Source organism: Siphateles boraxobius, unplaced genomic scaffold (genome assembly GCF_051911475.1).
Source record: "Siphateles boraxobius isolate OS27281-9 unplaced genomic scaffold, OSU_SipBor_1 1, whole genome shotgun sequence".
NCBI lineage: Eukaryota > Metazoa > Chordata > Actinopteri > Cypriniformes > Leuciscidae > Siphateles > Siphateles boraxobius.
In genome coordinates, this window is record NW_027508699.1 from 10,968,320 (window position 1) to 10,985,258 (window position 16,939).

Below are 16,939 nucleotides of genomic sequence, written 5' to 3' on the forward strand. Positions count from 1 at the left end.
GAATTTCGTTTTGTATAAATTGTATCTTAATTTTAATAAATTTTTCATCAACCAATTGCCTGGATTTAATAAATAAGCAGCAAATATAGCAGACAATAATCATGATATGTAGGCGGTGGCGAGCCGCGGTCACCATAGCACGTGAACTAAAGCCATCTCATCAATAATTCATACCGAATTTACAAATTCACATCTTGCTTGTTGCACGCACACATATGTCGAAATAACATGATTAATAATAATGAATCTGTAAGAATATTTGATTGAATGCTGAATGTTGTGCTTTAATCAATTTAATAAAATTAAAACTTTCATTGTGATAATTAAAATAATTGAATATTAAATATTAAGTGGCCAATTTTTGCACATTTATTAATAGTATTTATACAAATATATATATATATATATATATATATATATATATATATATATAAAATTGCGCAGCTCCCCCCTGTCAATGGTCTAGCACCCATTCAGCACCTGCGTTAAAAAATGATCTGGCGTCGCCCCTGGTTATAACGGCCCACGTATTAAAAATGGTCGGGTTTAAATCGGGCTCGGGCTCATAATTTCAGTTAATGGGCCGCGCCGGGCTCAGACACAACGTGCACGGGCTCGGGTCGGGTCGGGCTTGATTTTTTGGGCCCGATCTAAGCTCTAACGTGTGCTAGACCCACAGGGGTCAAGCACGGGGAATTTCAATTGGGGACAGATTTAGCGAGTTACACATTTGTGTTGCTTTGTTCTATACACTTTAATCCTCTGTTCTCTTTTATGCAATTGTGTCCTTCACACAGTTGACAACAGCTAGCATTCCATCTACTGTCTGGGTGTAACAGTTTTCTTGTTGCTGTCGTAGTAGCCTTCTCAGTGCAGGACTGTGTAGGGTATGGACCACTCAGACACACACTAATTATTCATTATATACAAAGGTTTATGAAACTCCAAAACTAACAGCCCAAATGAACGAACACAAGGGCAGACACAGTGTCATGTTACAGGGCATGATAAGGAGATTTTACGACCTCCGAGGAATGTGGCCACATGAACAAGAGAGAGATACAATGGGCACACAGAAACCCTCTTTAAAACAGACTTTGCTGCATTAATCATAGACTAACTGATCTATAAATGAACATGCATAAAACTGTGATGACTATTGTGACTATTATGGGACTGTGTGACTATTATGTATATAATATGGTATGTACCCTGATATACCACCAACTAATGATCAATATTACCTCACCTGTATCATGCCTCCTACCTAATTGATCCTCATTTAATGACTCACACTTTGATCTACATAACCTTCTTCTAGAATGCAGTGTGGATGTGTTATAGCTATCTGAGCATTAATGAAGGTATAACCACGCTTCGGACAAAGACTCGTAAATCAACTAAGAGCCATTTTCCCTCTCAGACATGTCACCGTTCTTATTGGTCGAGTTCAACCCTTGGGGGTGGATCCTTTCCAGCCTTTCTTAGAGACAGTCCACATGTGACCGCTGTAGGATAACAAATTTTATTTAAATGTGTAATTTAGATTTTATATTGAGAAAGTTTATAAATGATGAGACCAGGAAATCTCTGCAAAGGGTAGGGGTTCCCAGCGGGATATTCCTGACTGTCCCGTCTCAATACGAGAAGGCTAGGCTTTTCCTGTTCTCATTGTTTTACTGGGTGAAGAGTCATGCTGAGCAAGTTTGAACACCTGCTATTTTATTACTGAGACTGTTTGTCTTGGAGTTCTCGTCTCAGTGCGAGAAGTCCTGCACCGTTCTGTTCTCATGTGTCAGCTCATTTACATGCTTTGTTCATCACAATGTAATCCCTCCCCCTTGAAATGTATATAAACTACAATGTAAAGTTCCCTTAGTTAGACTTGACTTGACTTGGGTAAGATTTTGGACGAAGCAGACTACAGCAAATAAAGAATCCTGCTTAAACAAGTCTCCTGATTTTCGTTTCTGAGTTTTTCTACACTGAAGAAGGAAGAAGTTTACAACACCGCCCTCACTTAATTCTTTTATCCAGCGGCAACACTGTTCTGGTGATACTGGGGAACCCCCTCCCCCTCCACGGGGGCCCCAGGGCCCAGCAGGCCTCAATCCAACCAGATATGGGCTTACGCAGGAGAGAGAAGACTCTCTCACAAAGAACCAAGGACAATCTCAGGAGTTTTGGAACAAAGACTCCAACCAACAATGACTCCAATCACCCACTCTTACGACTTCCTCACTTCTCCTGGGTGCTTGGCGTGGCCTCAACAGGGCCTCAGCCTTGACCAAACCAGCCATGCATTCCTGGAGAAAGAGAACTCTCAACCAACTTCCACTTGACACTGCCGGAAGCATCAACGACTTAAATTTTCAACAACTTCAAGAATTGTTCCCACTACAAATGCGAGTATTCAATTCAATGAAATGTGAAAATGAAATTCTGATGGTTCTTCTCATAGTCCCTTTTTCCGGTTTCCAATTTAATCCTATCACTAACCTATTTCTGTATTTCTGTATATATGTGTATTTAGTTTATTTATATTTATGATTTAGTTAATACAACTTATGCACTTTATGTATTTGGTTTCGCTTGCAATACGAAGTCCCTCTACGGTTTGTTCTTGCTACATGCTCAAAACGCTGTACATGCTAAGAAATAATTATTCTTCTGTGGCCAGGGAAGATACCCTTTTCTTAGAATAAATTAATAATCAAAAGAGTTCGTTGGACGAACTGATTAATTGATTGTAATATTCATTTAGCCATGTCAAGTTAATCCAATTAACTGACCCAAATATTCATAATTAATCATAACAAGTTATTATTGATTATTAATATTTCATATAGCTAGGTTCCTTACAACTGTCATTATTCACCTGGGTATTAGAGGGTGCTCTGTCTGAGAAATGCATGAATTCATCAATTTAAGGGAGTAGAGAAGGAGTAACAGTTGGAAGTTAATTCTTTACGTCTTTCCTCATTAGCTGCATCATTTGAAGGCCGCATTTGAAGTCTGATTGCGTCAATGCGGTGCGACGAAGGCTATCCCAATTCGAAGGATCCTTCAAATTCGTCCTTCGTTTCCCATGCAATGAAGGATACAACGGATGAATCGTTCACGACTTTGCCTGGCCCAGAATTTGTTGTGCGCCAGTTACGACAGTGTTTTTTGAGAGACATCGCCAAATTACACTTTTAAACTTAAGTATTGGGTTTCAACTTCCTGAAATATCGAATGATTCAAGTTCAAATGTTGATTTATAATCTTGCTTATATGTGATTATATTGTTTATACTTTTTTATATACAGAAATGGACCATGGTGATCATTTTAAGAAGTTTGTGATCCCTGTTTTTGATTTTATTTTATACTTTATATGCCACATGCTGGTGACCCTGCTGGCCAAAACAGTGTAAATGCAACAAAAAACTCAGGGCAAACTAAATATGAAGTGTCTGTATAATATGTTTTCTTTTATCAATTTTCAGGGCTTGTTTTGTTTGTTGCATGGCTGGCTCAGCTAAACAGGCCAATAAGAGACTATTAAATAAATCACATTACAGCTCTTTCCCATTCTAGATGTGTTTTTGGGGTAGTTTGGGCATTCAAGCTTAAAGCTGCAGTAGGGAGTTTTGAGAAAATGTTGACTTAGCCTGAAAATTTGAACAAGCACAACTTTCAGGTCCAACCCCCTTGCTCTCTGCTGCGCTACAGCCCTCCCTCCACAGCTCCTCCCCCACAGCGGAGCCTGCCATGAACGCGCAGGCTAGTAAGCAGGACCACCGATGACGGCGGATTATAAACAGTTATGGAACATTCACTAATAGGGACGAAACATCAACAATAAGCTTTAGATTGACTATGGCCTGCCCATACTTTGACTACAAACTTGGTCCTCAAATCATTATGTATTTTGCAATACATGTAACTTTATAACGTTTGACTTTTTCTATAAGTTATAAATAGCTAGTAAGATAACGAGGATTAGTTACTATTAGTTACACTTTAAAAAAAACCTTTGCTGATAATTTACTCACCCCCATGTCATCCAAGATGTCCATGTCTTTCTTTCTTCAGTCGAAAAGAAATTAGACGATTGCTTGATTCTAGCTCAATCGGAACAACAGGCGGTTCGGCACCGAGATGTCGTTCTTGCTCATATCAAGTGACTGGGGCTGAGGCTCAACGCCAAAAAGAGTGTTCTTTCTCCATTACAGAGAACCACTTTTCTAGGTGTAGTGTGGGATTCAACGACGATGCAGGCACGATTGTCACCTGCTCGTATTGCTTTGATTCTCGCTGCAGTAGATCAGGTCGAGCTAGGCCAGTCATCCACTGTTAAACAGTTCCAGAGACTGCTAGGTCTCATGGCAGCTGCGTCCAACGTGATACCTCTTGGCCTCTTGCACATGAGACTGTTACAGTGGTGGCTCAGGACCAAGGGATTCTCCCCGAGGGGAAATCCGCTTCGCATGATCGTGAGTTTGCGACGGTGTCATCACGCCCTGATCATGTGGAAAGATCCTTGGTTTCTGTCCCAAGGCCCTGTGTTAGGAGCTCCTTGTCGTCGCGTTATGCTAATGACAGATGCCTCTCTCACGGGTTGGGGGGCGATCATGGATGGTCGCCCGGCTTAGGGTCTGTGGGAGGACCATCATCCTCTGTGGCACTTAAACTGCCTAGAGATGTTGGCGGTGTTTCAGGCTCTGAAACACTTCCTCCCAGACCTAAGGGGCCACCATGTTCTTGTCCAGACAGACAACACATCGTGGTTTCTTATATCAACCATCAGGGGGGTTTGCGTTCTCGGCCGCTTTACAAACTGGCACGTCAGATCCTTCTATGGTCCCAGGGGAAAATTCTTTCTCTGAGAGCTTTTATCTCCCGGGGTATTTAAATCAGGGGGCAGACATCCTGTCAAGACAGGGGCCGAGGCCCGGGGAATGGAGTCTTCACCCCGAGGTGGTGGAACTCCTATGGAAACATTTCGGTCTTGCCGAGGTAGACCTATTTGCTTCTCGAGAAACATCACACTGCCCGCTGTGGTTCTCTCTCAGCCATCCAGCCCCGCTGGGGTTGGATGCGATGGTACATCCGTGGCCGAGGTCACGCTTGTACGCTTTTCCCCCGATCGCTCTGCTCCCAGGAGTTCTGGAGAGGGTTCGCCGGGACGGGCTCAGTCTCCTGCTAATAGCCCCGTTCTGGTCGGCCCGGGTATGGTTTGCAGACCTAGTGTCTCTCCTCAACGGCTCTCCCCTAGAGATACCGATCAGGAGAGATCTGCTCTCTCAGGCGAGTGGGTCGATCCTTCAACCCCGTCTAGAGCTATGGAGGCTGTGGGCTTGGCCTCTGAGGGGGCCCAGCCTCATAGATTCTGGTCTCTCGGCTGAGGTCGTTGAGACCATCCTCCGATCCAGAGCTCCCTCCACGAGGAAGTTATATGCCGCGAGGTGGAAACTTTTCACCTCTTGGTGTGGAGAGCGCCAGCAGGACCCAGTTAACTGCCCGGTTGGTACAGTCCTGGATTTCCTGCAGGACCGTCTCTCCACAGGGTTATCCCACTCCACACTGAAGGTGTATGTGGCGGCCTTAGCTGCTTACCACACCCCTTCAAGTGGAGGTTCCCTCGGGAAACACCCACTTATGTCTCGCTTCCTTCGTGTCACCTTGAGGCTGAGGCCTGCAGTTCGCACGAGGGTACCAGCTTGGGATCTGGCCATCATCTTAGAAGGTCTCTCCCTTGCTCCTTTCGAGCCCATCGAGGAAGTTTCGGAAAAGTTTCTTACTCTAAAGACTATCCTTCTTCTCGCTATCTCATCTCTAAAAAGAATTGGAGATATTCAAGCACTTTCGGTGGCTCCCTCGTGCCTGGAATTTGCTCCTGGTTGGTTAAGGCCTTTCTCTTTCCGAGACCAGGTTATGTTCCTAAGGTTCCAACTGTTTCAGTTAGACCTATAGTTCTGCAGGTTTTCTGTCCTCCGCCTTTTCTGACGTCAGACCAGGTGAAAATTAATTTGCTGTGCCCAGTTTGGGTTTTGATGCTTACGTCCACAGAGCTGCCCTGTGGAGGAGATCGGAATAACTGTTCGTCTGTTTGGGTCACCTAAGAAAGGGTGTCCTGCATCTAGAAAAAGGATGAGCAAGTGGGTGGTCGAGGCCATCCCACTTGCTTATGGTTCGGCCCATCAGCCTTCACCTTTGGCTGTAAGGGCTCATTCCACCCGGAGTATGGCTGCTTCTACAGCTCTTCTTTCAGGAGCTTCTCTTCAGGACGCTTGTGATGCGGCAGGCTGGTCCTCACCGTACACTTTCGTTAGATTTTATTCCCTCGATCTTAGCTCCACTCCCGGGGGCTCAGGTTCTCTCGTCGGTTTGTGTCTCCTAATGACACACGACGGGGATTTGGTCGTATGGGGATGTGGGTATTGCGTTCCCACTGCGATTTCACGCAGCGGTAGTCCCTGAAGGGGAACGTCCCGGGTTACGTATGTAACCCTAGTTCCCCGAAGGGACGGACGCTGCGTGTCCTGCCATACTCTCGGCATCCCCTTGGGTCGCTGCTTCAGTAACTTTTAAGCTGGCGTATTGTGTACTCAGGGGATATTTATAGCTTCCTGGTCGATGACATCACTCGCCGTACGCTCATTCTCTCCATTGACTGATTTCATTCATGCTTCAGACGCATCACGCTGAGGGCGTTCCCACTGCGATTTCACGCAGCGTCCGTCCCTTCGGGGAACTAGGGTTACATACGTAACCTGGGACGATCAGTGCGTACACGAGCGTGATTGACACTGCTAAGACATTCCTCCTGGCTCTGATTTCTGACCGGGAGCGGTGTATTTCTGCAAATGGCAATAGGACCACTGGGAGGGGCCAGAGGAGCTTGATTTTTTCACAGATTACCAGTCTCATATTCTACTGTCAGGACATAATGACAGTTTTAACAAATATTTGTTTACAAAAGTTACCTACTGCAGCTTTAATATTAATGATGGCATTCAAGTCTTTTTGCAACTCTGTTGATGTCACCGACACAGCAGTTTCGAATACGGCAACTGTTTTTCAAACGGGTGTGCCAAACACCTGTCTGCCATTGGTTCAACAAACATGTATTTCTGGCCAAACCCCACATCAATGGCCCTGTGCAAGTTTCCAGATTGCCACAGAGGTTAGTGTGATTTTTCAAGACTGCTATTTCAGTGAGTATAGTACCATGATCGTTACTGATCTAAGATAAATTTTTCCTGCAAATATTGCTGCTATTATTATTTGTTTCCCGTATTTCTGTCGACTAAACCAGTCCCACCAATCATTTGTAAATTAATTCAATGAATTGGGAAACGGGTTTGCAAAACGAGTCGATTCACATTTGTTCAGAACGCTCTCTCACAGAATCATCTGAAGGCATTTCAGTCAGAGAATAAACTGTGCTGGATGAAGTGGATTTTTACCTACAAACAATCAAACAAGACTTTAAGAGCTAACCTTGAGAAAATTCAGCTATTGCTGTGTCATGAAAGTGTTTTTGTGTCCGCTCGCGCTGTTTTTCAGTTGTTTTCCTATGTGAGCATGCGCTAGACAGTTGTCTTTGACCACTTAGTTGCTTTTTGCCATTTTCATATTTTAAGGAGGAACTATGCTTTTTTACTTTTTCAACTTTCTTTAGTGTAATGTTGCTGCTTGAGCATGAAAAAGGTCTGCAAAGTTAAAGCACAAAGTCTACTTTAAAGGGAGTTTTCTTCCGGGAGAGTACATCTCAATATTCCTAATTTAAAGGGACACCAGGCAACTTTTTTTACCTTAACTGAACAGCTGCAGAGTCAGTGGAATGGTTATATTACTTATTTCGGCTTGAATGGTGGTGGTTTCGCAGCCCCCTGGTGCCTGAGAGCGTAAAAAAATTCACTTGCAACTTTGGGCCTGCGGGCCGCCGGCTCGCCGTCAGGAAGTATCGCGTGATATCAGGTCTCGCGATGTAACAAATTGCTTGACGGCACTGCACACGTACAGGCCCTCATTCAAGCACCGGCTAGCTATAAGCAAAGGCAACGATAGATAGAGTTATGGCTGAGCCTGTAAAAAAGAAGCAGAAAGCTATGAAATCTTTGTCGGAAGACCAACGAAAGAGGAAACGGGAGACTGACCGAGCTAGAAGTCAGACTCGAGTAAATATCGGACCAGCTTTTTCAGAATGACGAGAACTGAGAGAAACAGAAGCCTGCAAAAACGGATGCTGACCTGGCCTTCTTGCTGTTGCACTTGTAAGTATCTTTGGAATAAACTGTTTAATATTTAAATTTCAAGTAATTGTGACCTCAGGATGTTTGCTATTGTCTGTAAAGGTTTTTATTATGATCGCTTTCTGTTACGGGGTTAATAATAAGCTAGATACTATAACTTTGATGTTAGCATTGTCATTAGCAAACACGTTTGATTTCTGTAGTTGTTTGGCCGTTCCTCTGTCGGTTTTATTTGTGTAACTTAGTTCGCAAATAAATAAATATCAAATTCTTCAAATCAAGACACCGGTGTATCCTACCCACGTCTAAATGGCTAGCAGAGATTTTGGCTTGATCTAGCTAGATGGATGGTGCCCTTCTATGTGTCTAATTTAGCTTGCACGTTGCATCCAGGTGTTACTTTGTTTTTATTTGGCGCCGGTGTAGCTTTTTTGCATTGCGCTACATAGTGTAGAAGCCGATGGCTCGATCGCATTCTGTATTGTATTGATCCATAATATGCTACAAATCCTCTCAACTACAAGGAAGCCCAGACTCAAAATATTTTCCGTGACCGTCTTGTCAATAAACATGTTGCACATATCATGAGCGAGCTAGAAAAAACGTTCTGATGTTTTCTTAGACAAGCAAAGGTAAACCGTCATTTTACCAGATGAACTTATAGACCTTGCTAATATAACTTTGGACAAATTAGCCTCCGATATATATATCTTTTTTATGCTCATGCACTCTTCCCCCAAAAAAAACAAAAAACACTAAAGCAATAGTTCGCCTCGCTCATTTCGTTCGTTCACGGTAAAAATACTAGTGTGCATGACAACACAATAAAAAAAAATCGCCATCAGTTGGAAAGAAAATATTGCTTTACTTACCTCAGTAGACATAACTGGTTTTGAAATAGCCGGTTCATGCTCAGCAGGGTTGACAGCTGATCAGCTGGGTTGCTCATGGCGAGGGGGGAGGAACAACAGTTCCTTTTACGACAGTGTGTTTGAAAGCATTTACTACCAGACACCAGGGGGAGCTAGGGGAGCTTCGTAGAGAAAAAAAGACTCAGGCTTGCCTGGTGTCGCTTTAAATAATTAAATAAATCATTCCTGCTCAAGGCATACACAAATAAATGGGGACAAGGCCTGATTGAGTTGGGTTAGTAGTGTGTTGTAACTCGATTACAGTAAGGGCCGTGACATTTCTGAAACGCTTCACCAAAAGAACGATGAACTCACATTTAATAAATATCAGGAACCATAGACAAACACCAGCATGAAACATTAACACAAGAAAATGAACAGAAGATAACTGAGGGTTTAAATACACTGGATAACAAGTGGCTAATGAGTGTCGGGTGAATGTGATTAGTTGTCATGGTAATAAACAAGGGTAACTACGGAAATTGACAAGATGGCAAAAGAAACAGGAACTAAAACATGCAGGAACTGAACAACAAGCACATAAAGACACAAGAATATCAAAATAAGAGTCCATGAACAAAGTCATATATTAAACGTGACAGAATGCTAGATCTTAAGACACTGTCTTAACATAATGGCTATGTTTATGCAACTGGGCCCAGGCCTGTGTGGCGGAAGTGGGCCTATAGAGACCAAGGCAGAGCCGCTAGTTCCGAGAGCCAAGGAACAGCTGGCATTTCAGGGAGCAAGAGCGGAGTTAGAAGTGACCAGGGTGGAGCCGACGGAGTAGGGGAGGGTTAGGGTTAGGATTAAGCAGAGCTTTTAGGATTAAGCAAATTATTGACGGCCACAATGCCCGTAACAGGAAGGTCAGAGAGTTGAAAATGGACCGCCGTGACAGAGAGCTCAGAGAGTTCAGAATCAGTCTCTGTGGCCGTGATAGGATAACAGTGTACAAAAGGAGTTCATAATCAGCGTCCGTGGTCGTGAAAGGGCATACAAAGAGTTCAAGAATGCCCTCCGTGGCCGGTTCTGGACAGGCAGAGACGTCATAGATGGCCTCCATGGCCTTGACAGGGTAGGTATAGAGTTCATAGATGGCCTCTGTGGCCTTGACTAGAGTTCATAGATGGCCTCTGTGGCCTTTACAGGGCAGGTAGAGAGTTCATAGATGGCCCCTGTGGCCTTGGGCAGGTAGAGAGTTCATAGATGGCCTCTGTGGACTTGACAGGGCACGTAGAGAGTTCATAGATGGCCTCTGTGGCCTTGACAGGGCAGGCAGAGAGTTCAGATTCAGCCTCCTTGGCCAGGACAGACGGAAAGTTCGGGAACATCCTCTTTGGTCATGACAGAGACAACAGGGAGCACAGTTAAAAGCAGAGAATTCACAAGCGGCAACCGCTGCCTCGAGAAGAGCTGAAGCGGTTGACACTGCCTAAGGAGGATCAGTAGCGGTCGCCACCTCCTCGGGAGGAGCTGAAGCAGTGTGTGTGGCCCAAACACACAAGCGGGTGGTAGCCATCAAATACAATAGTGGCAGTAACTCTGGAAACACCGGACTTGGACGCGCAATGGCTTGTGAGCTATATTAGCTGTTAGAGTGCGTATCGATCTGCACTTTGGATTCTGACCGGAAATAGTCGACCATCCGGGTATCTTTGGAACACTCATTTCAACATACTATGATTTGGGATGTACTAATTCTATTTTCGAATAATATTTAGGACGGATAGTATGCGAATTGGGTAACCACCCCAGGAAACAGGAACTAAAAACACAGGAACTGAACAAGGCCATCAAGACAAAAGAATATCAAAATAAGAGCCATCAAAATATAGGTGAATTGGAGAGACTAAATTATCTGTAGGTGTGTGTGTGTGTGTGTGTGTGTGTGTGTGTGTGTGTGTGTGTGTGTGTGTGTGTGTGTGTGTGTGTGTGTGTGTGTGTGCGTGTGCGCCATGGAATAGGGAGGGTTGGGGAAAGACCTGGTGACCTACCCCAAGAAAAAACATAGACAAGAAAATTCATGGACAGTCTTTCACGTGTTGCAGGACATTGCCCATAGAATCACCAAGAGTTGGGTATGACTGAAATGGTTAATGAATGAATGATAGATGCTATATTAAGTTCTATATAAAGACTTCATGTCTTGTAAACAGTCTGAGACATGGTGTGATATCCATCTCTGTTAAAGGTCAATAAGGTTGTTTCACTGATGTACAATGCTGTATAATGACTGTAATTATGCTCAGTAAATAATTAGTCTTGCATTGAGCCTTGCATAATTTCAAAATCGTTTAAATATCTTAATTCAAATTCTGTTACTTAATTTAAATCAATTTAAATAATTTTCTTAGCTTAATTAATAACACATCAAATGGTGCAATGATTACAATAATGAACCCCTCTGCTTCTGAATAGGAGCAAGGAAAATGTAAACTCAGAACAAAAAGTATCATATCTTCCCTCGCAGAGTTTTCTGAAGGGAAGAATCAGTTGGTCCAAAAAAAAAACAACTTTATTAGTTCAGACATTTAATGCTAACATGCCTTGAAGGGCTTAGTGATTTCTGGCCACTGAAACTGCAATGGAAAGCAAACACACTGTCATCTGCAATCAGTGGACGACAAATTACTCAGCCATAAGTGAATATGGGCCAGTCAGCAATTCCTCTTATCCCTGAGGATAAAGCTATAAGATTTTAGTTCCCGGACACTATTACACTCAGTCCCTCCCTTGCTTTACATTCCTTGTGCGCTCCATAGATCAACAGCATATGTTGAGATATTCAGCAATAGTGAAATACAACAGAATGGCTACATGATGTTTAGTTTGTGATGTTTTCACAGAAAGTTGGGGGCCTGATAAACATCACCAAATAAGTACTATCACTAGGTCTTTCTAGTTTATCCACAGTTCATCTCAATACAGTAAAAGTCCATATCCGCTCACATGAATGGTGCATGTGTTTAAGACACTGTGATCTAATACGCCACCAATATCTTTTTTTTGTTGTAATTTTTTATTTTCCGTTTCGAGGAAAAATACAGAAAGCAGGCCTTCAATAATTTCGTAAATCAAAGACACTTGTGAGTACACGCAATTACATATATACCAAAACAGTATTAATAATAATCATAATAAAAAGATAAAATAATAAAAACAGTTGTCAATACAGAGTGTATATTCTCTCAGGCCTGGAAACAATTTTCACAAGTATTACCAAAGGTTTATGTTTCCTCCTCTTAACAGTAACTATATACAACATAACATGGGGAGCTATTACTCACAGCAAATTCTAAAAGTTGCCATATTCCAAAAGTAAAAGAAAAATAACCTTTCAAAAGAGATCTGGGCGTACTGGTTTAATGTAACCAATTCATTTACTCCATATTTGGAGGAAGTCTTCCTTTAAGGAGAAAGATCATTTTTCCATCAGATATATATTATGTATAATATTATGTACAGTACACGCCTTCACCGTGGGTGTCTCTGGTTTTAACCAATTTCTTTTTACTAGCTGCTAGGAGAATTAACAATAACTTCTTGTCCTTTCTGTTCCACCTCTCTGAGGAGATATTACCCAAGTATATAAATTCAAAGGTATAGTCAATCTCTACCCCAAAGACAGCCTCCAGAGCTCTTTCAATCTCTTGCCAGTATTGATTCAATTTCTGGCACTCCCAAAAACTATGATAATGGTTCGCTTCCATTCCCCCACATGATCTCCAGCAGCTAGTACCCTTCCCTTGATGTTTGTTTCTGTGATAGTGTAGTAAAAAACCTAATGTTTTTCCAACAAAATTCTATCCATGTGGCTGAACTTGTGGATTGCCAGTGTGCTTTACAAATATTCTCCCCAGTCTTGAATACATTTAAGTTTTCCTTCCCTTATCAACTTGTCCCTTACATAATTTTACTTTCGATTTAATGACTAACTTGATGATATCTATAAAAGTGTAATGAGGAGAGAAGGATGACCCAAGAGCGAGATGAAGCAAAGAATCCTTTAATTAACAGATAAAGTACTGCCCAGAGGATACAAACAGAAATTCACAGTATAAATGTAAACAAGAGTTCTCCAGTGTCAAAGGCTTGGCAGAATGAAATAAAGATCCTCCGTTCAGACAGCTAGCGATCTCGGTGACAGCAAACACCGACGAGGTGCCACACAGCCCAGTTACTCACAGTAGCTCAGATCTCAGCAGATGGTGTAGGACTGGTACTGGACGAGTACTCTGTAACAAGCACATCTTAGTCGCAAATGCAGAGAAGTAAAATAATCACCAGTGACGCACCGGACAGGACAAGACAAGACGGGAACGAGAGGTTAGTACTCTGAAGTCTAATACGCATTACACTTGAAATAATCTGGCAACGAGATTGGGAAAAACAGGGCTACAAGAAGCAGAAATAATTAGAGGAAGAGAGAACAGGTGTGGAAAGGGTGACAAGATTACGAGTAGAGAGTGGAAACAGCTGGGGGTGATGAGAGAGATGTGTGTGCGTAATGAAAGAGAGAGATGTGGCAATCAGCGAGTGTGTAAGTGTATGTGTGTGTCCACAAGGGGGAGACAGAGTAAAAAGAGAAAGAGAGCCAGAATCCAGTTTCCTGCAGACGGGGGAAGACAGGTGATAAAATCGAGTCCAATGTGGGACCAAGGGCGTGAAGGAACCGGTAAGGGGCGAAGCAGACCGGCTGGGGGCGAATTACCGGCCTTGGTCTGGGCACAAACAGGACAGGAGGTGACGAAACGACGCACGTCATGTTCCATCCTAGGCCACCAAAAACGTTGGCGGATGGAGGCGAGAGTACCCCGCACGCCGGGATGGGCAGACAATTTAGAGGAGTGGCCCCACTGAAGGGTTGCCAAGCGTGCAGAGGCGGGAACAAACAGAAGGTGCTTAGGACAGCCGCGCGGAACGGTTGCGCGAGCAAGGGCGCGCTTTACCAACCTCTCGACTCCCCAGACTGCCGCGCCCACTACACAGTTGGAGGGAATAATCTCCTCCTGTGTAGTGGTGGAAGTCGAGGAGTCGAAGAGAAGGGAAAGCGCGTCTGGTTTTACGTTCTTCGACCTGGGACGATAAGAGATGGAGAAATCGAAAAGCGTGAAAAACAGAGCCCAGCGGCCCTGGCGAGTGTTTAACCTCTTGGCGGAACAAATATACTATAGGTTTCTGTGGTCCGTCCAAACGATGAAAGGAACCGGAGCTCCTTCTAACCATTGATGCCATTCTCCCAATGCGGCGAGTAATTCACGGTTCCCGACGTCATAGTTGCGTTCCGCCGGAGAGAGACGATGAGAAAAGAAGGCACAGGGGTGTACCTTGTCATCAACAGACGAGCGCTGGGAAAGAATCACACCGACCCCCACCTCAGAAGCGTCGACCTCGACGTTAAACTGTCTCGCGACGTCGGGAGTGAGCAGAATGGGGGCGGTAGTAAAAAGTGACTTAACCCTTGTGTTATGTTGCGGGTCAATCTGACCCGTATCGATTTTCAAGTTGTTGGATAAACTGGTTACCCTTTGTTTTTTTTTTCTTGATATTTTGTGACTTTCTCATTTATCATGATGAACATGCATGCAAAGTTTAAACATGCTGATGTGTTTTGACACATACAAACAAAATTACTGTTACGTTCGTGATGTTGTGGGTCAAGTTGACCCATCATAGACAGCCATTCAAAAGCAACTGTACAAGCACAAATTAAACACATTTATTTTCTGTATGTCAGGGCACTTCAACTCCAGTTATAACGTGCAAGTGCATCTAAAAGTGCTCTAACCCTAACCAAACACACTTGAAAAAGCTAAAATTACATTGTTCAGAATTATTTGCAAATTACAGATGAAAATCTTTGTCAGACACAGATAGTAAAATAAGCTTTCATTTCAATATTCAAGATATCTAAAATACCTAGCTTTTAACCAAAACTTTTATGTAGGATTTTCAAAGGCAGCCTCACAGAGCCAAAAAATAAATAAAAAACATTTATTTGATGTATTTTTTTATGTTTGGTTTCTCACTTCCTAGTGAGTGAATAATGAAACTAGGAAAATAGGTCTTAGGAAACTAGGGAAAGTGTTTTGTTTGTTCAGTTACGATGTTCAAAGCATAAAATGTAAAAAAAAAAAGTTAAAAAAAAAAGTTAAAAAAAATTAAATGCAAAAAATTCAGTATACTGTTTATTTTCTAATTTTGTCAAAACAAAACTGTTTTAAAAAATGGTTTAAAAACATTTTCATAAATCATATTTTCAGATATAATGTTTTTGTAATGTTTGACAAATGTTGATATTAAAAGTTTACAATTTGTATCTAAATCTTTGTTGTCTTTCATAGTGTGATTTTTGAGGAATTGTATTGAATCCAATCTGGGTCAATTTGACCCGGTCCATAAGGGGAGTACACAGAAATCGAACTGAACACAAGGGTTAAGAAGATCGAAAGCGTGCTGAGCAGGAACTGACCACGCAAATCTAGACTTGACTGAGGTCAAGGCGGTGAGAGGAGCGGCCACCTGACTACAGTTGCGTATAAAACGGCGATAAAAATTAGCGAAACCGAGAAATCGCTGAAGCGCGACACGAGAGTCAGGAACGGGCCAATCAATAACAGCCTGGACCCTAGTAGGATCCATACAGATCCCCTCCGCAGAAATGACCGAGCCGAGAAACGTACCAGAGGGGGCGTGAAAAGAGCACTTCTCGGCTTTAACGAAGAGTCGATTCTCCAGTAATCGCTGGAGGACCCAACGAATGTGTTGGACATGCACTTCGAGAGAGGGTGAGAAAATCAAAATGTCGTCGAAATAAACGAAGACAAAAATATTAAGCATATCCCGGAGGACATCGTTGACGAGGGCTTGAAACACGGCAGGAGCGTTGACCAGACCGAACGGTAAAACCCGGTATTCAAAGTGACAGAGGGGTGTGTTAAAGGCGGTTTTCCACTCGTCGCCCTCCTTGATGCACACGAGATGATAACAGTTACGGAGGTCGAGATTAGTAAAAAACTTTACTCCCTGCAGTAGTTCAAAAGCCGAAAACATCAGTGGCAAGGGATAACGATTCTTGACAGTGATGTCATTCAGCCCTCTATAGTCTATGCAGGGACGCAAAGAGCCGTCCTTCTTTTTAACAAAAAAAAAACCCCGGCACCGGCTGGAGATGAAGAGGGCACAATGGTACCTGCATTAAGGGACTCGGAAAGGTGATTCTCAAGCGCTTCGCCTTCGTGGGCAGACAAAGAATAAAGTCTTCCCCGCGGGGGCATAGTACCCGGGAGGAGGTCGATGCAACAATCGTACGGTCGATGAGGAGGGAGAGAAGTGGCCCGAGAGCGGCTGAACACCTCCCGCAGGTCGTGATACTCCTCCGGTACTTCAGACAAATCACCCGGCCCCTCCTGAGAAACAGAGATAGAAGAAACAGGAGGAATGGCAGAGGTTAAACACTCAACATGAAAAGACAATTTCCAAGACAGAACAGAACTGTTTGACCAATTGATTTGAGGATTATGTTGAACCAGTCAGGGATGACCTAAAACCACAGGACAATAAGGTGAACAAAAAATAAAAAAGGAAATGGTCTCTCTGTGGTTCCCCGAGACGGTAAGGGAGAGAGGGATGGTCTTCCTCTGAATCCTTGGAAGGAAGCTGCCATCTAGGGCAAAAAGAGGGATGGAGTCTCTTAAGTCTATGAGGGGAATACCTTGCTCTTGAGCCCAAGCCTCGTCGATGAAAATCCCCTCCGCCCCAGAGTCTATCAAGGCGGAGC